The sequence below is a fragment of the Eptatretus burgeri genome, chromosome 12, assembly GCF_056783735.1.
Source record: "Eptatretus burgeri isolate ZD-2024b chromosome 12, Ebu_testis_v1, whole genome shotgun sequence".
Classification (NCBI taxonomy): Eukaryota; Metazoa; Chordata; class Myxini; order Myxiniformes; family Myxinidae; genus Eptatretus; species Eptatretus burgeri.
The window spans coordinates 28924007-28951301 of record NC_140972.1 but is presented as its reverse complement, the minus strand read 5'-3'; the positions used below and the strand labels follow the sequence as shown (position 1 = coordinate 28951301).

The 27295-nt window shown below is 42.2% G+C and overlaps 1 pseudogene across 1 annotated transcript in view; it reads right to left on the bottom strand.

The window, feature by feature from the left end:
• The window catches only part of LOC147015333 (uncharacterized), a 59861-nt pseudogene extending 33353 nt beyond the window's left edge, over positions 1-26508 (bottom strand). Inside the window, exons 1-7 of the transcript XR_015050286.1 lie at positions 26354-26508; positions 22492-23288; positions 22126-22186; positions 21297-21427; positions 16788-16854; positions 15214-15280; positions 7433-7479 (exon numbers count right to left, since the gene is read on the bottom strand). The product of XR_015050286.1 is annotated as an uncharacterized LOC147015333 (transcript). The remainder of the gene's footprint in view (positions 1-7432; positions 7480-15213; positions 15281-16787; positions 16855-21296; positions 21428-22125; positions 22187-22491; positions 23289-26353) is intronic.
• Positions 26509-27295: the final 787 nt, after the last annotated feature.

Below are 27295 nucleotides of genomic sequence, written 5' to 3'. Positions count from 1 at the left end.
TCAGGACTCCCTCTTTGTCTCGTGTTTTCACAGTTGTTACTTTCTGTAGGTCTGCAAATGTTTTCAGCTTCAGTCTCTTTATAGGTTCATAGAAACCTTCTCCACTTTCCAATTTCAAAGTAAACCACATAAACGCCTCCTCCCCCTTCTCCTGTGCGCTGAGCAAGTCCTTGCAGACATCGGGTGGAGCGATGAGCCCAGTAGAAATGCTCACTAGATCGGAATATCCCTCGTCAAATGGATTCATCCAGTTACTCTCTAGCATTTCCTGCACAGCCGTTACGTCCGCTTCATCTTTACTGATGCAAGATCTCTGCAGATCCTGATGTCCTGAGGAACTTTGGATGAAAATTAGTTCCCTGAGTTGACGTAAGGCTTCTGCCCTATGCTCTGCAGTGAGGTAGTACCGAGACACGGTCCCATGCTTCATGCTAAACCCTCTGGTTCCACCTGAAGTTTGTGCGTCTTTATTTACAGTTTCCTCAAGGGTTTGGTCTACAGCAATTTTCCCGAATGGGTTTCTACTGCTGCACTGAACAGAAAACTCCCCATTGAGAAAATGTTGGTGAAGATCAGGGCAAACAGAATTGAGCATCATCATCTGACTGTAGTGAACTGGAAGATAGTGCGAGTAATTGGTTTTGTCCATTGCAAAACACCATGGAATCATCTTCCGAATACATGCGAGGTGAAGATACCAATCGCCTTCACGATCGGCTCTGATCAGACCAAGTAATATTTCCACCAGATCAATGTACGTCATCCAGAATGCGGAAACAGGACCTCTATCATTGCGCAGAACACCCAAGTATACCTCAAAAAGATGAAGTATCCTTTGGCAAGACATGTCTTGCTCAAGTGATTCAAGTGTAACAGAGCACATATTTTCGTGGAGATCAGCCACACATCGAAAGGTTTCATCAAGCATGTGAAGATCATCATGGTGGCTGTTGTCTAACCACTCTAAAAACCCTGACCAAACCTGTCGCATCATCCCTTCATAAACGATTTCATGAAGACGCACAGCTCGGTTGTATTGCTGACCCAATAAGACTTTCTCAATTGACCTTTCTGCTATTATCCCCGATTCAACCGCTAGATCACGCAGTCCAGCAGATCCAAACAGCTTTCCAATTATGCCCAGTAAATTGCAGATGACATGAAAATTTCACATCATCAAGACAATACGTTCGAATTTCAACTGGTGTTTCCAAGCTATCTCTGTCGCTTTGGCATACAAAGCTTGGTCCATTACCACACATATTTTGTCAAGTTCTAATGACTGGCAAATAGACACTGATTTGCACAGTAGAAAGATCTGAAGGTGGGGCATTGATTGTTGGCAGGTAACCAACGGTGTCCTTGGATACTGAAACATTGTCCCTTGTCTGGATATTGAATCCAGTCAATGATGGTATGATCTGGTTGTGAATATTATGCATCCGCACAAGAAGCCAAATGTAATTTCGCTGGTGAGCACTTGTGGATGCATCTATGAATGGCATTGACAAAGTTGAGGTGTTAGTGGGGGTGGAACCATTCTCTGGCCTGCTACATACAATGGCAGTCACCAACTGTCTCAATTGTTCTTTTCTCCTGCTTAAAAACGATTGGCTCATCTTGTGTCTGCGGAGCACAGGTTAAAGACACAGTGCATCACAATACCGTTAATACGATGTGTTGTTCCTTCTCCGCTCAGTGTCTCTTCCCTCCTGTCAATGTTGTCAAAGGCTAAAACAGTTGGGACACCAGGATGAATTCCTTAGGGAATGCCACCATCACCTCGACTAACTTTCTCAATGCATAATGCTGTCAATTTCTTCGAGTCGGGTATAGGAACAACATTGACCAACCCTATTGAGGGTCCTGATGACTTCCACATTACCTGTCAATGTTTTCACAACATAAGCTAACAGGACATGCTTAGGTGTGACAACCTGCGCATTTGTCACAGCATTCAGGATATCTTGCGCAAATGACCATGACAGCCTATAGATTCGGTCAGATGCGTCGCGCTGTGTACCACCCAGGAGCACCTTCAAAAATGTCATGACACTCTGGCAACTAAATGTATGATTTGTCCAGTTCTTCGGGGTGTGGAGGCCACATTTGTTCTTGTATGCTACCCTTGATGCTATCCCTGAGTATGATTGCAACATTTACAATCAACTGGAAACAGTCTTGTCCTTGGTTGTACAGCTGAATTCGGTTTTCTAAACGGATAACTTCAGATGCAATGTCATCGGTTTTAAGGTTATGTGGTCTAAGAATCACTCTGTGATCTGTTTCAAAAAAGTGCAAGGTGTCACCGAATTCAGCCTCAAGATTTCTGCGTAAATTCTTTTTTGTGGACACTCTAATTTCAACATCCTGTTCAATGAAAAACGATTCCAATTTTGCTGTGATTTCTACCAGGGAAACCAGGTGAGGATTGAACAATATGTTACAACGCACATACGAATATAACTTCTCCAGTGCGACTCCCACAGCGTTGGCGTAGCCATTGTCGCCCGCTGCAGACTGCGATGCGGTCTTTGGTGCCGTTGATTGGTCTCATTTTGAGTTTACTGTGCAACGCCTATAGCAGGTGGCATGGTAGTGACCTTCAGCAGCAACAATGTCACGGGATGTGAGGGCAATGATCCTCTCATCACATCTCCTAATAGCGGCATCACGTACCGTTTCATCAGCCCTTAGTTCTGAGGACTGACTTGAGAGGTTCCCTTGTGCGAGAACCTTGAATGTACTTTGTCTTTTTCTCGCAGAAGATGCATACTTCTAGATAGACACGTGATTTGTCCACAGCATCTGTGGACTGGCATGAACACCTCCGCTGAACAGAACTCGGCTCACTACTCAAGTTATCTAGATCACCCTGAATTTTTCTCAGATTTTTAACATGCGTTAGTCTGTCTCTGCATTTCTTATGATAACGGATATCCGGTGCGGATGGAGGATTGGCATCAGCAATCCTCAAAATAGGTTCAATATGTCTTATCTTAGCAATTTCATAGAGTCTTTGCCAAGACGCAATGTCTAACAAGTTCATCCACATTACATTCTTCCTCACATATTGCACATTTGGCTTTTTCGACTCTTGGACGCTTCGTTTTCCTGCAGTCTTCCTCAGAATCGGTCATGACGTATGACTGTCTTCTCTTTGAAATTTTCAAAATGGGACCTGAAAATATAGAACGTCAACTGAATTATAGGCCACAATGTGTTCCACAGTAGTTGGTTAATCCCTTCCTTTTTAACTTCGAAAATGGTTCACTTAGCCGAATTGAAATCCCCAAATCGCAAACATCTGAAAAAGGGATTTTCCCCTTGCAGTTTTCAATGAAGAATGGGATCATAGGCAAGTGAGTGATGGGACTGCGCTCCCCCTTACCCCAGGCTCTAAGCATTTGCATCTACAAGAGCAGCACCATGTTTGTATGTATGTATATAATGTTGTGTACTTCTATAGGACCACTGCGACATTGTGAGTGTGCACTTCTCTCTGCCTCTATACGGTAATGGGTGGGGGGTTGATGGGGAGTAAAAGATGACACTAACTTGTGAAAAACTTTGGGATCATGTAATCAACATAACAGATAGATAAATGAAAATCAATGAGAATCCTCTCCCTTATCCCAGTGAAGGAAATGTACAGTTATGTCAAACAATTTGTTTTGCTGCGTTTCCACATGGTGGCAGCATGGTGAATTAAGAACTACAGGGAGGTCCCAGAAAGAACTCTGAATTTTCAAAACAGACAATAGGAAATCCATGGTTCTTCTTGTGACTAAATGATGACTACTTTTGTACCTATGGGATTATTCTTTGTCATTTCCTGACTCGGAGTACGCGTGCAATTACTTATTCACAGGCTATTAAAAAAAAAAAAAAACGTATTTGCGGGATATTTTCAGTCTTAAAGGGTTAAAGCAAATTTAGAAAAATGTGCAAACCTTGTTGAAAGTGGATATTTTGAAGTAAAACACCAATCGGAGTAAACTTTTGATACATGGGGAGTGGACTTCATTATGAACTGCGACTACCCCTACGCCAAATTCAGTCAATACACGGAATGAATTTCCAAAATATATCCATTTTCAGTGGGATAATGGGCCTCACATGGGTTATACTACACATTCTATAGATTCAGAAGAACCATCTTGACTCAACCAAAGTAAAATTATCACCAGAACAATAGTTTTAACGATGTAGTGAGGGAAGTTCTCTGCATTTTTTGATGAAATGTGACAAAATAGTCACAATTTTCACGTACAAAGTTCAATGCCGAGCTCAGAAACGCAGAAAAATAAACAATCCACATATCATAAGATTCAGCAGGGTCTAACAAACAAAATGAGCCCTCACAAGTCTGTCAACCTTAACCCAAAGTTGACTTATTGTACTCTAAACTAGCTTATATGGATTTCAAAAAATATGGCAGCCATCTTTAAAAATGGCCACCGTAGGGGTATTAAGCCACTGATCTGAAAGGTCCACTCAACTTTTTTGAATACTTGAGACATTAGGCTGCCCAAAAATCACAACGGCGTTTATTCAGTCGCTTGATACCAAAACCTCAAAATCGGCCACCTGGCTCATGGACTAAATGCAATGACGTCAGAGTGGTCACCAATGACAATTTTTTTTAAAATAATAATTCACACTTCTTTCCCATGGGGAGTACTTCACATGTGCCAAGTTTCAAGTTTTTCTATGGAGCAGTTTCGGAGATGCAGAGGTCTAAAGTTTTCCCTTTTTTTCCAACATGGCTGCCACACAATGTGACCTACGATATTGTTATGAATTTCAGTCCGCCCGACGTGCGATCGGCCACGTAACTCGAATCGCAACCGTGTCGCCCACCGGAACGGAAAATTCAGTCGTGACCCTCCTTGGAACTACCGCCAGGAGTTAGTCACGGGTGGGTCTTTCGACCCCACCACAATCGTGCCAATCGGCTACCCGCGCAGGATAGGGTTGTTCGCCAAACTCGACCTACCTAAGTACCTGCGCGGGTAGTTAACCGGGCGATCGTACCTCGCCGCTGGCCGGCCGAGGACATGAACCGCTTAAGCGGTCCGCTCCGTGCTTCAGTGATAACTGAGCAGTGTTATCGCTGGCCCCGACGGACGTGATTATTTACCGGGTGCTTACACCCCTCTACCAATTCCTTCCGTGATGCAAGATGGAACTTTCAAACAAGGGAAAGGACTCAACGAAACGGGGAACAGTTCGACAAGCACATTTATTGCACACTCAGACAAGCACGTATTTTACAGCCATACAGTAATTCATGCACGTATAACAGTCAAAGCAATGAAAGCAAGAATTACAACTGAATAAAGTCTTTATTCGCATGCACACTGAGACAGTTCGACTTATAAGACGGCGCCACCACATGCATTTACACAAAAAGCAAAGGAACAAGCCACCCTCAAAGGCAAGGGTGGCAGACAGGTTCGTGGACCAAATATGCGTGAAACCTGGATGAGCGGCCAGGTCCACGAGACCGAAGGGTCTTACCCGCGCCCTCGTGGCGCGATGGCGGGCAAGCCGCGATGTCAGCGTAGCTGCGCCTGGCTTCGTGCCCCTGGCGTGGCCGGTGAGCTCTCTCCGGCGCTCCCCGTCTGCCTTTCCCGTCGGCTTCGAGCTCAGTCTCCCGACTTGACTGCCCCACCGACACTGCACTCGACTTGACTGCCCCGTCGACACTGCACTCGACTTGACTGCCCCGTCTCCCGCTTCTCCAGACTGCCACTCCACCGACTCCAGACTTGACTTCCACGACCGACACTTGAATCTTGACACTGCTGCTGCCACTCCACTGCTCCGACTTGACTGCCGCGAGCTGCGTTGTGCTCGCGCTTATATAGGCCGAGGGAGGGCGTATATGCAAATTTCTGGATCACAGCGGGTTCGGAGGCGGGGCCACACCACCCGATGCTCAGCCATTGGATGGAAGAAAAGTGGGCATGAATCATTCCTGATCCGCTTTTTGAGGCGAAATGAACCCATTCACAGCCCATGGTACGACGTGTGGTAGAAAGGCAGAGGTGGTGGGAGTTTGTGCGGTGGTTTGGGAAGGGTGTTGGTGGTGGCGATTTGGTTGCTGGTGGGCGTCGTTTGAGAATGGCGGTGAAGCGATGTTTGCGGGTGGAGTTGTGGAGGTAAAAAGGTGAAGGTGGTGGTGTTTGAGTTGTATGTGTTTGGGAATGTTGGTGGTGGCGATTTGGTTGTTGGGGGATGATTGGTCCAAAATAATGATAGAGAAAAGAAAAACGGCTATCTCAAAGGATCGCAGCCTGGTGAACACGGAAATTCCCTCAAAACAACGGTGGGGAAATCTAACTACACATATACTTATCGTCATAACTGATCTAAGGACCCTTTATGGTGTATTGCAAATTTCCACAGCCGTAACAATATCATAATTACTAAAATATTTTAATGAGTAGTCACAACGATGGTGAAAATTGGGTCAATCGGATAAACTGTTGCAGAGACCAGAGAAAATTAGCACGCACGGACGGACAACTCGAAAACAAAATGCCGTCGGCGACTTCGGGAGCGGGGGCATGAAAAAAAATGTTTTTTTATTTCCCTGACAAGAAAGCTGGAACATCCCCAAACAAGGAATAGTCATCAAGTAACATCAAAGCCCTTTCACATTAATTTATAAGGTCTCTGGTGCTCTATCTGAAAGCAAGTTCAGTGCTGTCAAAGCAATCTGGATCGGTTTAACATTCACCAACTAATTCTAGCAGACAGGACAATCGGCTGAATATCCACCCAAGTGACCGTTTTCTTTATGATGCAACACTGTCTGTGAAACGCCATGTCTGACAGGTTATAATCCGATTGGGATTAGAACCAAGACAACACAACTTAAATTTAATTGCGCTCCCTTATCAGCACCTTCTTAAAATTACAAGGAAATTGGAGAGGCACTCAGTAGAGCCCATATCTCTGCGAGGCTGAACAATTTACGTTTTGCATCCCACCGATAAGCCGGATCTGCACCCGGAAAGAAACACAAACTCTCACGAGCTTGTTTTTGTCACCTGTCAACTCATCGACGAAGTTCTGTCACAACCAGCTCACAACATTTTGAGATATCATGCCACATATCATCTTTTTGACCCCATCTCTTAACCATCTCAACCATAACCAAAACAATTAATACTCGTCACACACTGAACCTGTCCACCAAGTTTAGTCTGAATCCGTCCATAACTTTTTGATATATCCTACTCAAAGGAAAGCAAACACAACCAGACAGACAGACAAAGATGAAAATCTAACCTCCGTCCACCTTTAGTGGCGGTTGTAATGAATAAACCAACACTGAATAGAATTTCAAACAGGCATCACTGCATGGTGAATTAGGTGATTACATAACAAATGGTGAACAACATCAAATACCTCCCCTTACCTCAAAAGATCAAGGCTGAATCAGTGAGAAAACTAGTGGAGTGAGATCTTCAAGTGTGGTTCGGGACGTGGTCATGCGGAAGAAGACAATGGAGAAGAGTTGAAAGAGAAACAATAACTTACCATAACATTTGGGAAAGAAAAAAAAAAAAAAAAACGTTAAAACACAATACACAAAGACGAATCTATTGAATGGTACTTTGTGGCTCAGGAGGTATATGATCATCAGGTGAGATAAATCAGTGACTCTAACCCAAACATCATCGCCACAGATGTTTGACCAAAAACAGTTCATGTTTAATACCGTTATTCCCCCATGTTGATGAGATGTATGGATTTGCACGGGGTGGCTTTGTTTCTGCCACATACAGATTAATGGAAACAATTCAGGTTACACAAGTGTAGACAGAGGTACTCAACACAGATTGAAAATCAAAAACCTTTCAAATACCACACTTTCAAAATTATGGATGAATGTTAACAAGAACTTTCACGCATGTTGTGTTCTTAAAGTGACTCCGTTGTGATCGACGAGCAATGTTAACCCACTGTCGCTCACACAAAATCTCGAATTCAAATGTTATTTTTGCATAAATTTCAGCATTTAGATGAACAAGTGGATATTTCAATATGGTTAACCATAATTGCGTTTCTGGATGCAAATCAGACTCATTGAAATATATAAAAATGCAAGAGGAGAGAAAAAAAAAACAAAAGACAAAAAAAAACAAAAAAAACTGGATGACACGTGTAGACTTCGTACCATTTACTGTTAACACAAGCGAGCGGTGGCAATGGATAACATGAACCAACACACACACACACACACACACACACACACACACACACACACACACACACACACACACACACACACACACACACACACACACACACACACACACACACACACACACACCTTTTATCAATAGATGCAAAAATCAAATATAAATTTATTTTGTGGCTCCAGAACTAAATAAATAATATATTTATAACATCCTTCATCTCAACACCCCCTCAATTTTAAAGTGACCCTGTGCATTCACAAGCCCCAGATATGACCTGCACATCAGTCTTCAGAAGCACCCAAACCAGACATGTTGTCTTCCACCAACTCTTTTGTTGTGCAAGGTACATGCCAGTTTTGTTTCAGGTACTCTTCCAAGTATTTTTGGCTTATTTTAGAAGTTTAACGAACAATCTTTACCATGCACACACAATTGCTGTTCACAAGATAAGGTCACCATGTTCAGCGGTTAATGCGCATGCGCACCGAGCAATCTGGGGTGGATTATGTCATGTTGGAAGTCCCTTATTATTGATCAATAAGAAAATGTTGGAAATTGAAACATCACACTTACAAACTCCCCAAGAAGGATTTAATAATAAAAACACACCCATGCACACAACAAGCAATCAACCGAACGAGAGCTTTTATGAATACAAGGAACACTACTAGAGTATTAAAAAAAATTCCCCCCCCCCCCCCCCCCGATGAGCAAGCCGAGAGGTCCCCACACAAATATTACAGTCATACGGAAACACCAAAATCCTTTCACATTGATTTATCAAGGTCGCTGGTGCTTTAACTGAAAGCAAGTTCAGTGCAGTCAAGGCAATCACACAACAGGGATCAATGGATGTTTTTTGCCTTTGCCTTACCATTGTTAGTCAAGCCAGGAATTTGGGATATATTCAAGGTGCATGCTATAACTCACCGAGTCTTAAGAAAAATAATAATAACAACTAGAACTGCCACTTTACAACTGCTGGCAGTGATGACCAGGTACCCAGACGTGTCCGCCTTCGATACGACGCGAGACTCGAATGAGATGACGGTCACAAAGTTTTGCTTCGATGGGATAAGCGGTTCCAGAGAAAACGTTATTTAAGAGCGATTTAAACGCAGTCCTGCTTCGAAACGGCCCGGAACAGACGAGTGACGAACCAGATCGCGCAACGCGTTCAATCTAGTTATTACATACGCGGTTGGACCTTTTTCCTGGGTGCGTTGTCGGTATCGATTGAATTTCTGTTCCTGTGCCCTCAAACGCGTGCAGGTGCAGCCGAGTGAGCCTTCTGGAAAAAACAAATGTAAAAGTTCTCAGATTCAAATAATTAAATAATTCTGGCTGCCAAACCGTGTGGACGATCTGGTCGAAATTTTAAACCTACGTTTCGCATGTCGGCTAGATTACAAGTCTGAAGTTTGCCATATTTAGAAGCTGCGGTTCCAGGGTAAACATTAATTAATATTTTTCTTTCAATCCACCATGGCCGCCAAACCATGTGACCTATGAAGAAGAAATTAACAAACTTGAAAAAGGACCTCATGGGAAATATATGTGTACGGTTTTGCATTAATCTGTCTTGCCGTTCTGGAGAAGATTTTTAGAATTTATTAATTTTCAATCCAAGATGGCTGACGAACCATGTCACCTGTGACATCACAAATTTATATTCTGCTTTAAACCGTGTATTGGAACATGTCTGTGAATTTTTGTTAATCGGAAAAGGTGCGTTTTTCTATCCAAGATGGCCGCCACACTGTGACATGTGACTTCACAATTTTTAGCCACGTCTCGCAAAGCGAGACGTGGCTCGTACAGAGCTCGGCGTTGTTTTTCTTCTTCTGGTGAAGACAAAACCTTTAGGACTCAGCACTTTCATACACAGGATCCGGATCTCCTTAAATACTAAACACTTGTACACATCCTCGCATTGAGGGTTCCTTTTGAGAGCGTCTATCATGAACTTTTAAATATATTCGGTGTGCCCCGACTCCGTGCCCCTTGGCGGGTTTCGTTGGCACCACGTTTGGGATGGGGTGCGAAGGGGGCCCCCTTTTGCACTATCTCAGCGTGGGGGAAAGGGGGAATTGTTGATGCCCTGGGGGAGGGGAGTGGCTGGCTGGCTTGGGTCCCACGACGAGACGAGCGATCCCCCACACCGCAACCTCGTCGCCGACCGCCGTCCTTCTTGCCTCGGACCCGAGCTCCCTTGCTTGCAGTTCCACCGCGCGCACTCGACTCCACTCCGCCAACGCAACGCTCCTTGTCCCCCAAGAGCAACCTCTCGATGACACTCTCCAAGCAACTCCAAAACCCAACTCTCCTTTTTTCGACACCTTGCGCTCGCGATTTTATAGGCGGCAGGAGCAGCCAATATGCAAATTTTAGGATCAGAACGCGATTGGAGGCGGGGCCACGCCGCCCCCCACGGTCAGCCATTGGTCGGGCAAAAATGGGCGTGAACCTATCCTGATCCTAAAATTTGCATATACGGACTTCACATACACACGCTTGGAGGCGGGGCCAAGCCGCCCCGCGCTCACCAATTGGACGGAGGAGAAGTGGGCGTGAAGCGTTTCTGATCCAAATTTCCCCTCGGAAAGGCCAACATTCGCGCTCGCGGCTCGGTGCGTTCGGCACCTATCGCCGAACGGGCCCGAGACAGCTCGACGTTCAGTGTTCACAGGTGGTGCGGTTGTTGGTTGTGAAGGAGAGAGGCGAAGGTGGTGGAGGGTTTTCGGTGGTGGTTTGATGGTTATGGTGCCGTTTGGGAATGGCGGTGAAGCGGTGTTTGCGGGATGGAGTTGTGAAGGTAAGGGTAGTGGCTGTTTGCGTTGTTGGCGGCTTAATGGTCGAAAATAACAATAGAGAAAGAAAAAATGGCTAACTCAAAGCGTCACAGCCCGGATGAATCACATAAATTCCCTCTATACAACGGGTTTGGGCTAACTACACATGTACCTATGAAGATATCTCACCTGAGGGTCCTTTATGGTGTAATGCGAATTTCCACAGCCGTAACAATATATATTCTGCTTCCAATCGTGTACTGGACCACGTTTGTGAAGTTTCGTGTTTATCGGACAAGGTGCGTTTTTAGCTGGAGACGTGGCTCCAAGAGAGCTCGGCGTTGTTGTTGTTCTTCTTCTTCTTCTTGTGAAGACAAAACCTTTTCGACACATGGCTCCAAGAGAGCTCGGCGTTCTTCTTGTTAAGACAAAACCTTTACGACTCGGCTCTTTTCCATACAGGATCCGGATCTCCTTAAATACTAAGCACATGTACAATCCTCACATTGAGGGTGCCTTTTGAGAGCATCTATCATGAACTTTTAAATATATTCAGACATTTGCTTTAAAGTTTCGAAAAGTTCACGTTACTATTTAAAGATTATTCCATTTAATGTGTAGTTTTTTCGTAAATACACTATTTTCTCGTCATGAACGACGATCATCCAGGACGAGTCTCGCTATGGGCTCTGTCAAAGCACGTGATGAAATATCGGAAATTGTTTTATTTTCAATTTTTTTTTCTTCTTCTTCTTGTTCTTCTGGTGAAGACAAAACCTTTAGGACGCGGCTCTTGGACACATTTGTCCTTATTAACATGTGGTAGGTTATGTGGTTCCAGAGAAAACATTATTTAATATAATTCTTGAATCCAACATGGCTGCCAAACCATGTGACCTATCAATTAGAAATTAACAAACTTATATTCACTACTCGTGTGCAATACGTATGTGAAGTTTCCCCTTGATCTGATCACCCGTTCTGGAGGATGTTTGAAGGTTTTAGGGTAAATTCAACATGGCCACCAAACCATGTGACCTATGACATCATAAATTTAAATTCTGCTTACCTAAACATGTAATAATATTACATGCCCTAGTAAGCCATAGTTATCAAATTTTACCTGAAAAGTGAGTAAATTTGGTGGCCATTTTGATTTTTTGCATTTTACTAACCTAAGACATCATCCTCAGTCAAAAATTTCAACGGATTTGTGATCAGCGTGAAAAATGCTCCTTTGAACGGGACAACAGAGAAAAAGTCGATGTGTGTCCAACCCTATTGATACAGCATGAGACTTAAATGAGAATTGCGAAGTTTCCCTTCGATAGGATAAGTGGTTCCAGAGAAAACATTATTTAATAGTGATACAAATACAGCCCTGCTTCGAAACAGCGCGGGACTGACGAGTTACGAACAGGGTTGCACAAAGTGTTCAATCGATCTATTACGTATGCAGTTAGCACTTATTCCTGGGGACATCGTCGGCTTCAATTGAATTGCTAGTCCTGTACCCTCAAACGCTTTCAGGTGCAGCCAAGTGAGCCTTCTGGAAAAAAAAACAAAAATCTAAAAGTTATCAGATTCAAATAATTAAATAATTCTGGCTGCCAAACCGCATGGCTGATCGGGTTGAAATTTTAAACCCATGTTTCACATGTCGGCAAAATTATAATTGTGAAGTTTCGCATCTATAGAAGAAGCGGTTCCAGAGTAAACATTAATTATTATTTATCCTTCAATCCAACATGGCTGCCAAACCATGTGACCTATCAATTATTCATTAACAAACTTATATCCCCTACGCGTGCAGAATAGACTTGCGAAGTTTCCCCTTGATCTGACCAGCCGTTCTGGAGAAGAAGATTTTTTAGATTTATTAATTTTAAATCCAAGATGGCTGACGAACCATGTGACCTATGACATCATAAATTTAAATTCTGCTTCCAATCGTGGACTGGAATAAGTGTGTGAAGTTTCGTGTAAATTGGATAAGGTGCGTTTTTCTATCCAAGATGGCCGCTAAACCATGTGACGCCATAATTTTTATCCTGTATGCAGACGTGATGGAAGATGACAGTTGCAAATTTTTGCTTCGATGGATTAAGCAGTTCCAGAAAAAAACATTTAATATTTCTCTTAAATCCAACATGGCTGCCAAACCATGTGACCTATCAATAAGAAATTAATAAACTTATATCCCCTACGCGTGCAGAATAGAATTGTGAAGTTTCCCTTGATCTGACCAGCCGTTCTGGAGAAGATGTTTGAAGGTTTTAAGGTAAATTCAAGATGGCCACCAAACCATGTGACCTATCAATAATAAATTAACAAACTTGTGAAAGGATGTCATGGGGAATGCGTGTGTAAAGTTTCACCTCAATCTGTCCAGCCGTTCTGGAGATGATAAAAAAAATTCAAAACAAGATGGCTGCCGAACCAAGTCACCGATGACGTCACAATATATTTTTTCTACGGTGAATTGATGTGTAGATGACGCTCAAGAAATTTGATTTTTCCCATGCAGCGTTCTACTTGACGAATTTTCACCAGCATACCGCTTCACCGATGACGTCATGAAAAAAAAAATCACCCGTGTTCCCCATAGGGAGCTTAGTAAAATGTATCAAGCAAAAAAAAATTTCCATTGCAAGGTTTCGGAGATAGAGGTCCCAATTTTATCGGTTTTTTCAAGATGGCGCCCGTACCCTGTGACCTATGACGTCATAATTATAAATTAATTATGCTACCAAAAAAGATACATACTATGGTGAAAATTTTGTGTCGATCAGACTTACCGTTCCTGAGAAAATGATTTTTAAAGCGAAAAAGCCCACAAGTTGCCGGCGGAAAAAGAAAAATAATAAAGAAATAAACAGAAGAAAAACAATAGGTTACCCAGTCCATTTGACTGGGTACCCTAATAATAACAAGGACAAATGTGTCCAAGAGCCGCGTCCTAAAGGTTTTGTCTTCACCAGAAGAACAAGAAGAGGAAGAAGAAGAAGAAGAAGAAGAAGAAGAAGAAAAAAACAACAACTTCCGATATTTCGTCACGTGCCTTGATTTAGCCAATAGCGAGACCAGTCATGGACGATCGTCGTTCATGACGAGAAAATAGTGTATTTACGAAATTACAATACATTAAATGGAATAATCTTTAAATAGTAATGTGAACTTTTCGAAACTTTAAAGCAAATGTCCGAATATATTTAAAAGTTCATGATAGACGCTCTCGAAAGGCACCCTCAATGCGAGGAAGTGTACAGGTGTTTAGTATTTAAGGAGATACGGATCCTGTATATAAAAGAGCCTAGTCCTTAAGGTTTTGTCTTCAGAAGAAGAAGAAGAATAAGAAGAAGAAGAAGAAGAAGGAGAAGAAGATGAAGATGAAGAAAAACAACAACAAAAAGAAGAACAACAACAACAACAACGCGGAGCGCTCATAGCGAGACGCGGCTAATAAATACAACATAGGGTGTTCAACATTGACCAACTAATTCCAGCAGACAGGACAATCGGCTGAATATCCACCAAAGTGACAGTTTTCTTTGATGCAATTCTGTCTGTGAAACGCCATGTCTGACAGGTTATAGTCCGGTTGGGAATAGAACCAAGACAAGACAGCTTGAAGTTAACTGTGCTCCCTTATCAGCGCCTTCTTAAATTTACAAGGATACCTGGAACAGCACTCAGGAGAGCACATACCTCTGCTCGGCTGAACAATTTACGTTTTCTATCCCACCAATAGGCCAGATCTGCATCCGGCAAGAAACACAAAATCTCACGAGCTTGTTTTTTGCCACCTGTCAACTCATCAACTAAGTTTTGTCAAACCCACCCACAACTTTTTAAGATATGCCACATATTGTCATTTTGACCCCATCTCTCAATGGTGAAGAATCGATTTTAAAATTCTCACATCCAGATCTCAACCATAATCAAAACAATTAGTCATCACCACATACTGAACCTGTCCACCAAGTTTCATCTGAATCCATCCATAACATTTTGATATATCCTGCTCAAAGACAAACAAAACAGCCAGACAGGCAAAGGTGAAAATCTAACTTCCGCCTACCTTTAGTGGCGGATGTAATGAACACACCAACACTGCACATAGAATTTCAGACAGGCATCACAGCATGGTGAATTAGGTGATCACATAACAAATGGTGAACAACATCAAATACCTCCCTTACCTCAAAAGATCAAGGCTGAATCAGTGAGAAAACGAGTGGAGTGAGATCTTCAAGTGTGGTTCAGGACCTGGTCATGCAGACGAGGAAAATGGAGAAGAGTTGAGAGAGAAACAAACTTACCATAATATTTGGGGAAAAAAAAAAGACAAAAAAATAAACAGAAAACACAAAGACAAATCTATTGAATGGTACTTTGTGGCTCAGGAGGACACAAAGGGGTGAAAACATAACCTCCTTCACCTTCATTGGCAGAGGTAATTAGTTCAGGTGCAACCAATCATCTTCAAAATCACACACAAAGTTAATTTGCCTCCAGCCGTGTTAAATTGTAGTGATTCTGATTTTTTCAGAATATAATTTGCTGTTCCTGCAAGTGTCCTCTGCTGGGTAGTGGATTTCACAGCAAAGACTCAATCGTGAGCACCAAGGAGCTTTCAAAAGACCTCTGGGATAGAGTTGTGGAAAGCCCAGATCAGGGGATGGGTATAAAATATTTCAAAGGCTTTGAATATTCCTTTGACCACAGTCAAGACAATCATTAAGAAGTGGAAAGCGTAAAAATGGTCAACCACAGTCATTGTATTGCTGGATGCAAATCAGAATCAGTGAAATATATAGAAACGCTAGAAAAAGAAAAAAAAAGAAAAGAAAAAAATACATAAAAATGGAGGTGTCGAGTTCATACCATTAATTGTTAATACAAGCGAGCGGAGGCGATGGATAACACATGAACACACACACACACACACACACACACACACACACACACACACACACACACACACACACACACACACACACACACACACACACACACACACACCCTTTTAGCAACAGATGCAAAAAATCAAATGTAAATTTATATTGTGGCCCCAGAACCAAATAAAAATTTTCTTTACAACACCCCTCACATTAGTTACCGTGCATTCACCAGCCCCAGATATGACGGCACATCGGTCTTCAGAAACACTCAAACCAGACATGTTGTGTCCCTCCAACCCTTGTTGTGCAAGGCACACCACAGCTTTGTTTCAGGTACTTTTCCGAGTATTTTTAGCTTGTTTTAGAAGTTTAGTGAGCCATTTTAGGGAACCATCTTTACCGCACAAGCACGATAGCAATTCACGTGGCCCGAAGATCGCTATTTCGAGGGGTTTCTGTGCATGCACACTGAGCATTCTAGGGCGGATTTCGTCAGAGTTCCATATTAAGGATTAAGAAGAAAAGTATTTTGTGGGTGCAACGTCAAGGCTCGCATAAGAGCAAACACTCAGAATGTATAACAAGATGAGCAGGAGACAAGTGCAGGAGAGGGAAGCACAAAACAGTAGCGAACAGAGACACGAAGAGATCTGTGGAAGGGAGAGGGACGGGGCGGAGTACGCGTGGTAAACAAGATGGATACTTCAGGGACTTTCAGGAAAGAAAATGGGGGAATATTAATGAGGTGGGTTTGGGGTGGATTAGTTCATCCTCACACAACACTGGACAAGGCATTTCAAACAGGCATCACAGCATGGTGAATTAGGTGACCACATAACAAATGGTGAACTACATCAAATACCTTTCCTTACCTCAAAAGATCAAGGCTGAATCGGAGTGAAAAGCAGCGGAGCGAGATCTTCAAGTGTGGTTTGGGACCTGGTCAGGTGGACGAGGAAAATGGAGAAGAGTTGAAAAAGAAACAAACTTACCATAATATTTGGGAAAGAAATAAAAATGACACAAAAAGCATTAACAACAACAAAAAAAAAAATATCGATTGAATGGTACTTTGTGGCTCAGGAGGTATATCATCATCAGGTGAGATAAATCAGTGACTCTAACCCAAGCATCATCGCCACAGTACTAAAAAGAGTATTGTGCTTAATACCGTTATTCCCACATGTTGACGAGATGTATGGACTTGCACGGGGCGGCTTTGATGCTGCCGCATACGGATTGATGGAAAACATTCAGGTGACACAAGTTAAAATGTAAATAAAGAGATACTCAACACAGATTGAAAACTAGAGGGGGAGCACTCGGTAGAGTGCAAAACCTCCGCCGCCAATACTGCTGGGTCACTTAAGTGAACCTGATATCCTATTCATTGTAGGTCAAAACGTATCAGACTCTACTGAACCACGATTGAATAAACTAAACTAGATCGACGCGCATATAGAAATGACAAAAAAAAAAAAGATCGAAATTTTTTTGAAAAAAAGTCGCAAAATTGTTTTTTTTTCTCTAACAAATGTTTTTTTTGGTTGGAAATCACTTAAAACATGTAGAAATGCAAAAACAAAAATTCAAATATTTTTTCAAAATGCCCGCTATCGCAGCCATATTGGACTTCGGACCAAGTCCAAAATCTAATGGCATGATCCTTGGACCATACCTAATCCCCCCACCAAGTTTCGTCGAAATCCGTCCAGGAGTTTTTCCGTAATACTGTTCACAAACAAACAAAAACAAATTAAATTAAAATACCTGCCACCTCTGTAATCCGTAACGGATGTGACCAATTTTTAATCCAGTCAAAGATACTCCCCTCCTACGTCCGTGTTTCAAATTTGAAAGGAATCCGTTAAGATTTGGCGGAGACATGAATTTTTGAAAATCGGCCCATGTTAAAAGATACGGATTTTCGTGATTTTCAGGAATTTTTCCTGACCTTGACATGCCAAAAGTTATAGGGTTCTATTCTGGTGGCCAATAAGTCCATTGGTGAAGTTCCATGACATTCCGACTCGAAATGCGACCTGCAGAGCGAGACGTACACACAAACAAACAAACAAACTCACAAACTGAACCAACCAACATACTTGACAAAATCGTAGATTTCGTCAAGCTACAAACTCACAAACTGAACCGACCAACATACTTGACAAAATCGTAGATTTCGTCAAGCTACAAACTCACAAACTGAACCGACCAACATACTTGACAAAATCGTAGATTTCGTCAAGTAATAAACAGACAGAGGCTGAAAACAGTAACCTCCGTCCATGTTCGATGGCGGAGGTTAAAAATCAAAAACCTTATGAATACGGGACTTTCAAAACGATGGATGAATGTTAACGAGGACTTTCACGCATGTTGTGGATTTCAAGTGACTCGTTTCTGATCGACATGCAATCTTAACCCACCGTCGCTCACACAAAATCTCCAATTGAAATGGACTTTTTTTCAGCATTTCGACGAATGAGTGGCTATTTCAAGGTGATTAACATTATTATTGTGTTCCTGGATGCAAATCACTCATGAAAACATGCAAAAAAATATCCGTGGATGAAAGGTGTCAAGTTTGTACCAGTGACCCTTAATACAAGCAAGCAGTGGTGGACAATACGAACACACACCTCCTTTTATCAATCAATGCAAAAATCGAATGCAATTTATACTGTGGCCCCAAAACCAAACAATATATTTATACCACTCATCTCCACACCCGCTCACAAAAAACCTGGTGTTGGCCTGGTGGTGAGACTGACTGGATTGGGATCCCAAGGTCCTGAGTTTGAGCCCCGTTTCCTGCTGAATTAACACCAGGTGGGGTTGACTCAGCCTGTCATCCTCCATAGGTCAGTGAAGTGAGTACCAGTGTACTGGTAGAGGGGCACAACCGTGCTCCAAGAAATGAGAGCTCCCCGGCAGTCAAGCTCCATGTGCAAAAACAGAGAACCTGCTCCCAAACATTTAAACTTACCCTGTGCATTCACAAGCCCCAGATATGACCTGCACATCAGTCTTCAGAAGCATCCAAACCAGATACGATGTCTCCCTCCATCTTTGGTGGTACAAGCCACACTCCAGCTTTCTCCCAGGTACTTTTCCAAGTATTTTTGGCTTCTTTTAGAAGCTTAGTGTCATTTTATGGAACAATCTGCACCACGCATGCACGATAGTTCAAATTCCCTGAAGATCGCCATTTCGTGAGGTTTCTGTGCATGTGCGATGAACATTCTGGAGCGGATTATTCATTTTGAAAGTACCGTATTATGGATTCATAAGAAAATATTGGAAATGAAACCACCACATGCACAAACCCATCCCTCACCCCACAAAAAAGAACTCCCATGTATACAGCAAACAGAAACAACCTTACTGTCAGCTTTTATGATGAGGAACACTACAAGAGTATTAAAAAAAAAATAGATTATGAAAACAAAATAAAAAACAAGTGGTGCCAGGCACAACAAATCCCACCCATTTAAGGCATAAAGTTATTTTGGGGATCAAATTTAAATTTGATACATCCTGAACCTGAATGTTAATTATAAGGAATATTTAACCTCCGCCATCGAAGATCAGAGGTTACTGTTTTCACCCAATTCTGTTTGTTTGTTTGTGAACAGTATTACGGAAAAACTCCGACGGATTTCGACGAAACTTGGTGGGGGATTAGGTATGGTCCAAGGATCATGCCATTATATTTTGGACTTGGTCCAAAATCCAATATGGCCGCTATGGCGGCCATTTTAAAAAATATATTTTAATTTTTTTTTTTTTTGCATTCCTACATGTTTTAAGTGATTTCCAACCCCACCCCCCCCCCCAAAAAAAATAAATTGTTAGAGAGGAAAAAAAAAATTTCGATTTTTTTTTTTCATTTCAACATGTTATAAGTGATTTCCAACAAAAAACATGCCAAAATTATAATTGCGGCTGATTTTGGAACTTCAGGTGGATATACCCACGTAAAATCAATTTCTGTCTCAAGGAATAGTTATGACGAATGAATTGAGTATGTAAAAGTTAAAAGTAAAAGGGAAAGTTGCAAACTATAACTCTGTGAGCACTGTTGACATCAAATTGAATGAATAGGATATCAGGTTCACTTGAGTGACCTCGCAGTATTGGCGGCAGAGGTTTTGCACTCTACCGAGTGCTCCCCCTCTAGTTTAGTCTTAGTTTGAAGTCAATTAAACCATTTTTGACGAAGTCATGAGCCAAAAACGATTTTGAACGTTACGTGACCTGACCTTGACCTTTGACCTAATTGGACCCAAAAGTTAATGGGGTCGTCCAAGGTTCATTGCCCACCTGTGGATTAAATTTGATAGTGTTTGCTGAAGCCGTTTTGCTGTAAAGTTGCTAACAGACAGACAGACAAACAAACCGGACGAATACAATATCCCGCTCCCTACCTCCGGGGGGGGGGGGGGGGAAGGATAATAAAGAAAAAAAAAAAAAACTTCCCCAGCAAGTAGGCAGGGACGTCTCCATACAAGTCTTAGTCATCAACACCAATGCCGTTTGACATTAATTTATGTCTCTGGTACCCTACCTGAAAAGAAGTTCAGTGCCATCAAGGGGGGGGGGGGAAGAAAAAAATAAAACAGGGCTCACACTGGGTGTTTTGCCTTACCAATGTTAGTTAGGTCAGGAATTTGGAATATATTCAAGGTGCAGGTGATAACTCACCTCATCTTCACAAAAAAAATTTTTTTTAATTAACCCCCCCCACAAAAAAATAATGGCACGTTTAACATTTACCAACTAATTATAGCAGATAGGACAATCAACTGAACATCCACCCACGTGAGGTCGCTCTTGATCCTGATGCAAGGCTTTAGGTTGAATCGGTGATAAAAATCAATGAGGTGAAATACCATGTCTGACAACTTATAATTTGGCTGGGAATGGTACAAAGAAAAAAAAAGACACTTCAAAAGGTAACTGTGCTCCCTTAGCACCTTCTCAAATTTAAAAAGGACAATGAAAAAATTAACACTGGACATGGGATTTGAACCAAGGAAATAATCATCATTTCGGTTTATTGAGAACTTCAAACACTGGACAAGGAAGTCCAAAAACTGATATTTCTTAAGTTTACAACAACAAAAACAAAAACCAGTGTTTCATAAAACTTACAAATGCATACACATATAGAAATAATCATCATATAAAATTATATGAATATGAATATTTTGCATTAAAATTAATGCATCACATAAAACTGCAAATTAACCAGAAATAGACATACATTATAAATTACAACAAAAAAAAAAGTGTCCAAGCTCGGAGTCGCCAGGGCAAGGAGCACTGGCATCAGCGCCGAGATCGACCGCACTTTGTCCACAAACGTCGAGCAGTACCTGCGAATTCCCAGGGTGAGCACAAAGTGCAGAGTGAGAACCACTGTGGTCCGTGCACCCAGTCCTTGTGAACGGACCTGTAGATGCAGAACAGCAGGAACTGCCGGCTCAGAACCCAGGGCCATGCACCCCTGCACATCAACACAAGACTGAGTCAATCCCGCTCCAGCACCCGGAGCACTTAGTTTCAGGTGCTGAAATGACAAATGGTAAACCAACATCAAACACCTCTGTTACTTTACAAGAACAAGGCTGGATCAGTGAGAAAACCAGGGCAGTGAGATCTTTAAGTGTGGTTGGGGACCTGGTCATGTGGATGAGGAAAATGGAGAAGTTACCATGATATTTTGGGGGGGGGGAGGGGGAGGAAAGAATTAAAACACAAAACAAACTATCGAATGGTACTTTGTGGCTCAGGAAGTCATATTATCATCAGGTGAGATCAATCAGTGACTCTAACCCAAGCATCACTGCCACAGTACCAACAGGAAGGGCACTCGGTAGAGCGCACACCTCCGCCACACAATGCCTGATCCACAAGAACATATCAGGCTCAATACATTTTTGAAATATCATGCTATATATCATTTTTGAGGCCTATCTCTCAATGGTGAAGAATCACTTAAAAATTAAAGTGGTCAGATCCGCATCTTCACCAGAATTGAATCAGTTCATCCTTGTCACACACCCAACATGTCCACCAAGTTTCGTCTGAATCCGTCCACAACTTTTTGAGATATCATGCTATATATTGTATTTGGCCCCATCTCTCAATGGTGAAGAATCACTTTAAAAATTCTAGTAGTCAGATCCAGATGCAGATCTTTACCAAAATCTAATCAGTTCGTCCTTGTCAAACACCGAAGCTGTCCACAACTTTTTGAGACATCCTGTACACAGACAAACAGACAGAAAGGGGTGAAAACATAACCTCCTTCACCTTCGGTAGTAGAAGTAATAAGAATCAAGCAAACTGCAAACCAGTTATTGGATAAAAGCAAGCCTGGGTAATTCATGAACTTACAACTTCAACGAAGGAAACGACATGCTAAAATAATTACCCAGAAGTTATCTTTTTCTTTTTTCTTAAGTGCAAAGTAAAAATAAAAATGATACTATTGTTATAAAATTTTAGTTGAATTGGTCAACTTAGAGCAGGCACGTTTAGAATCAATTGTTCCTCTTTTTTTCCCACCTGTGGAACCAACTTCCAACCACTCTTCAATCTCTTCCTTGTACCTTGTACCTTCCTTGGGCCTTGTAGAATGGGCTCTCCAATGATCTTAAGCTCGTCAAAGTGGCATCCCTCAATTCAGGGCTAAAATCGTAATCAGCAACTGTGTCCAGCAATTGGTTGAACTCAGACAATATCTTGTTTAAAAGTATCACTTTATGCGGTGAGAACTCGGCAGGCTCTGTCCTAATGGGCTCAACAGCGGCCGCAATTGTGGAAGCACTTTCTCTCTGCACAGACAGTAGTTGGAGACCGTGGCGCTTCTTGAACCCAGCAAGCCATCCAAGACTTGCCACAAATAATGGTTTAGAGGAATATTCAGGGGAAGGAGCAGAGATCTTCTGGTAAATTTCCACCGCCTTGTGCTGCAATAATGGACCGGAAATGGAGACATTCCCTTTGCGCATTTGCTGGACCCACACGAGCAGAGCATCTTCCATTTGTTTAAGCATTCTGAGCCGTACAGAATTCCGTACACACTTCTGCCGTCCTTTTGTGCCTCCCTGCAGATGCATTATACTTTCACACTTCTTCCAATGATAACTACAACTTGGGCTTGCTGCAATGCAGCTAACAACAGCATTAGCAGACTCACTGGCTTTCACCCGATCCACCGGTGCAAGTTTCTTTTCCAAAGTCCAACCCTGACGATGGTTCTTCTTCTTATTCTTCCCAGACTTTGAACTCATGTTCATTAATCAAAAGCTGGAGTTGCAAAACAAATCTTTCTTGAAATGTGAGGCATGAGCAAATGTCACCTGGATGAGGGAGGAAAGAAAAGGAAGGCATCAGGCAACCGACAGGTACAAGCAACACATTTAGAGATGTGCAAACACTGGCCAATATGCTGTATGGAGTCTCTTGGTGTTGGCTGCAACAATCACCACATAAAAGACCTACCTACAATCGACCTTACAAGGGCACCTCCATCAAGTAAACTCTTAAATGCAGCTGAAATACAGCCCCTGCTTATTTACCCTCTGGCTCAGTGCGTTTTACAAGACTCACCCATTGATCAAAGGCCTAAACACGTCTGGCTACAGTAAAGTAGACCATAATTCAAGTTATTATTTTACAAGAACACTGGCGAATGGAATTTCAACTGGAGTACATGACATTGTGAAATTAGAATGATTCTCGGCGGAGCGCATACCTCCGCCATGCTGAACAGTTCACGTCTTGTATCCCAGAGACCGGATCTGCAGCCATACCTTAGGCAAAATCTAATCGGCTTGTTCTCATCACCTACCCAACTCATCCACCAGGTTTTGTCATCACTCCTCCACAACGTTTTGAAATATCGTGTTATATATCATTTATGGACCCCTCAAAGGTGAAAAAAATCACTGTAAAAATAAAATAAATAAATTTAAAAAAATTATATTCTAGGATCCGGATCTTCACCAAAATCGAATCAATTCGTCCTCGTCACACACCGAACCCGTCCACCAAGTTTCATCCGAATCAGTCGACAACCTTTTGAGATATCCTGCTCACAGACAGACAGACAGGCAGGGAGTGAATACACAACCTCCACTCACCTACAGTAGCGGAGGTAAAAATGTACATTGGCCAAAGTCGTCTCCAAATGATTACGTTTCACACAACACTGACTAAAGCCACTATGGACAGTCTGCCCATCCAAGCAATAGTTAAAACTGACAATTCTCTTTTGCTGTTCATTACACCACAACTTGTCCATATTACACTGGGCCAAAAATAATCTCTCCACTTCAACAGGTATCCCTAACAGCTGGGGCATTCAAACACACCTGAAGACGTACTTCACCTCTACTTCAGTCCCTACCATTCATTCCCGAATCGACAATCCACCTCATCCACCACCCTCCAGGTTCCCGTTATTGGTTCACGAGTGCCACCCACTGACCACTATATTCGTTGTGTCTGTCTGTCCAGAGCATAAATCCGTGGACTTTGATCCGATCTTGATGAAACTTGGTAATGTGTTCGATATCAATGTCTAGTTGTGTTTTCCTAGATGAGGGCGTGGCTACACCTATTGTGGGCGGAGCCATGCCCCAAAATAGTCATTTTTAGGGGGTAGTCGGATTAAAAATCTATCTCCTCCTCGGAAATTGGCTGAATGGAATGGGTTCTTCGGTATTTGAATAGCAAAATGAATTATCTAAAACTTGTCGTTGTCCAATTTTTGATGTTCATCACAAGGTCAAGGTCAAAAACTTAGAAAATTGCGAATTTTGACATTAAAAAAAATCATAACACCGCCGAAACTTTGAGAGCTGGGATGACAATATTTTTTATGCATAATCTTGAGGTCATTCCCCACCTAAAGTCTTGCAACCATTCTGCTCTATCTCGAACACCTTTCCCGTGGCGCCCCCTTCAAGTTTGTTTTTACGCTGATTTCATCAAAGTATGGATAATCCGAGGAGTGCAAAATGCCATAAAGGCTATATAATCTTCTTCTTTCGGCTGCTCCCGTTAGGGGTCGCCACAGCGGATCATCCGTATGATCCGCATAGTGATTTGGCACATGTTTTACGCCGGATGCCCTTCCTGACGCAACCCTGGTCGCCTCTTACGACACAGGGATATGGTACACCTATTTTAACCGGGGTATACACCGGCCCAGTACACTGGTACTCATTTCGCCGACCTCGGAAGAATGACAGGCTGAGTCAACCCCCTGGTGTATTAATTCAGTGGCACAACGGGGCTTGAACTCAGGACCTTTTGGATCCCAAGCCGCTGCCCTAACCACTGCGCCAACACCAGGCTTATAAAGGCTATATAATATGACGTTATATTGTTCCTGGAATGTTCTGGAGGAAGTTTTGCACCAAAGGTCATAATCCTTGACCTTTAAAGTTCACAAAGGTCAAATTTTCAAAGTTGTGGGAATCAAACCGGGTTTTCGACCTTCTTCGACAAACTAACTCCAATAAGCTATAGCACGTATCCTGTTTCCTTATTTAATGTCCACAACATTGTTTTGGGACCTTTAAAGGTTATGTAAAGGTCAAATTTTGAAAGTTGTTGAACGAAACCGGGTTTTCGACATTTTGCAGCTAATAACCTGTCACTCGTACCACATCATGTTGATCATTTTTATAACTTGGTCAAAAATTATCACATTGTCTCATCCTTGACTTCTGAAACAATCTACATCGTCAAATACCGCTCGTGAACCATCGTCCTCTTCAGACTTGTCCTTCTCCCAATGAAACCGTATGAAGGAAAAAAAAAAAAGGATGGATTGAAATGGGGGAGTTGTTGGAGCACAAGCATGATGGGCCAAATGGTCTTCTACAGCATGGACGTGTGAACTATTACGTCATGGTGGAATCTCAACGTCACACTGGTAAGTAATCACCGTACCGCTGTGACGTTGACACCACTGCACTCACCGCCACTCCCTCACTCCTTCGGAGGCGCAAACGAGTTTACTTTCTCGAATGAGACATCAATATTATATTTTGTCAAGTCATCAATGGCCAACCACCATTCATTGCACCACGTGGGGAAAAAGGGAATAAAACTAATTAAAACAAACAAACAAAAAAGTCAGCACAACCACGTTTTCCTTGAAAGTTGAAGCATTTTTTTTTTACAAATACCAAGCGAACAAACAACAAAACATGCAATTCATGTATAGATTATAGTTTATGACCGTATGTACATTTAACAACCAATGCAAAGAGTCGTAACGTTGAAGCAGCTTCGAATTACAGGGTAACAGGCCCCATTCAAGGTTTTGGGGGAAAAAAAGAATAAAATAACTCATCTTATATCATGTTTTAAAAAAAATTAAATAAAAAGAACATTAAAAAAAACTCAATACCTTTAAAATATCATCGAAAGGCGCAAGAATAAGGCCAAGTAAGCGTGCCGAAGGTGGTGGATTGGGTGAGATCGGCCACAACCTTGAATACGCTAACTCCACGTGCGTTCCACAGGACGAAAGTAACTCAGACCGGAAGTTGCCGTTCGCATCGAATTCGTTTTGCGAGCCGATGAGGGATTATATGATATTTCATACATTATATATATTATATATAAAATATTATAGAGGATGAGCACAACGGCCTCCTCCTACATTGGAGTTTGTTGCAACGTTATTATCGCACTGAATATACACCGCCTAAGAATCACAAAAAAAAATTGCGCCATTTATTGCTGTCGTACTAAAATCCGCCAGTGTATATATCGTTTCGACCTGGCCCCTGTGTGAAGGGTTCAAGCGGTGAATGTAAAGCGTGTGGTGTTCCTTTTAATACCCAACGGTTATTTGAATATAATACAATTTCCTCATTAAAAGTGTGTTTCTGCTCGGATTTTATGAAAATTATCTCCGTTAAGATTATAGCTACACCAGAAGGTTCCAAAAGTGAAAACAGAAGTCGAATTAAACTTAAGATATCCTCGTGAGGTTGCATGGAAGCCGATGGAAGCCGATGGAAGCCGATGGAAGCCGATGGAAGCCGATGGAAGCCGATGGAAGCCGATGGAAGCCGATGGAAGCCGATGGAAGCCTCCCCTCGGTGCAATGCATTCCACACAGACGGAGGATACAAAACATTCAAATTTCACAAATCTTGATGCAACCGAGTGTGAATCAACCTCAGCGACTGCGAAAAGTGAAAACAGAATTTAAATAGAAGTAAAAAAAAATTTTTTTTTTGAAAACCCCTCCTTTCGACGGTCAAACGTCGGGGTCACATGGGCTAAGCAGACCAATCACAGCAACGACGTAAATGTGAGGAGAAAACAATTTGAAAACCCC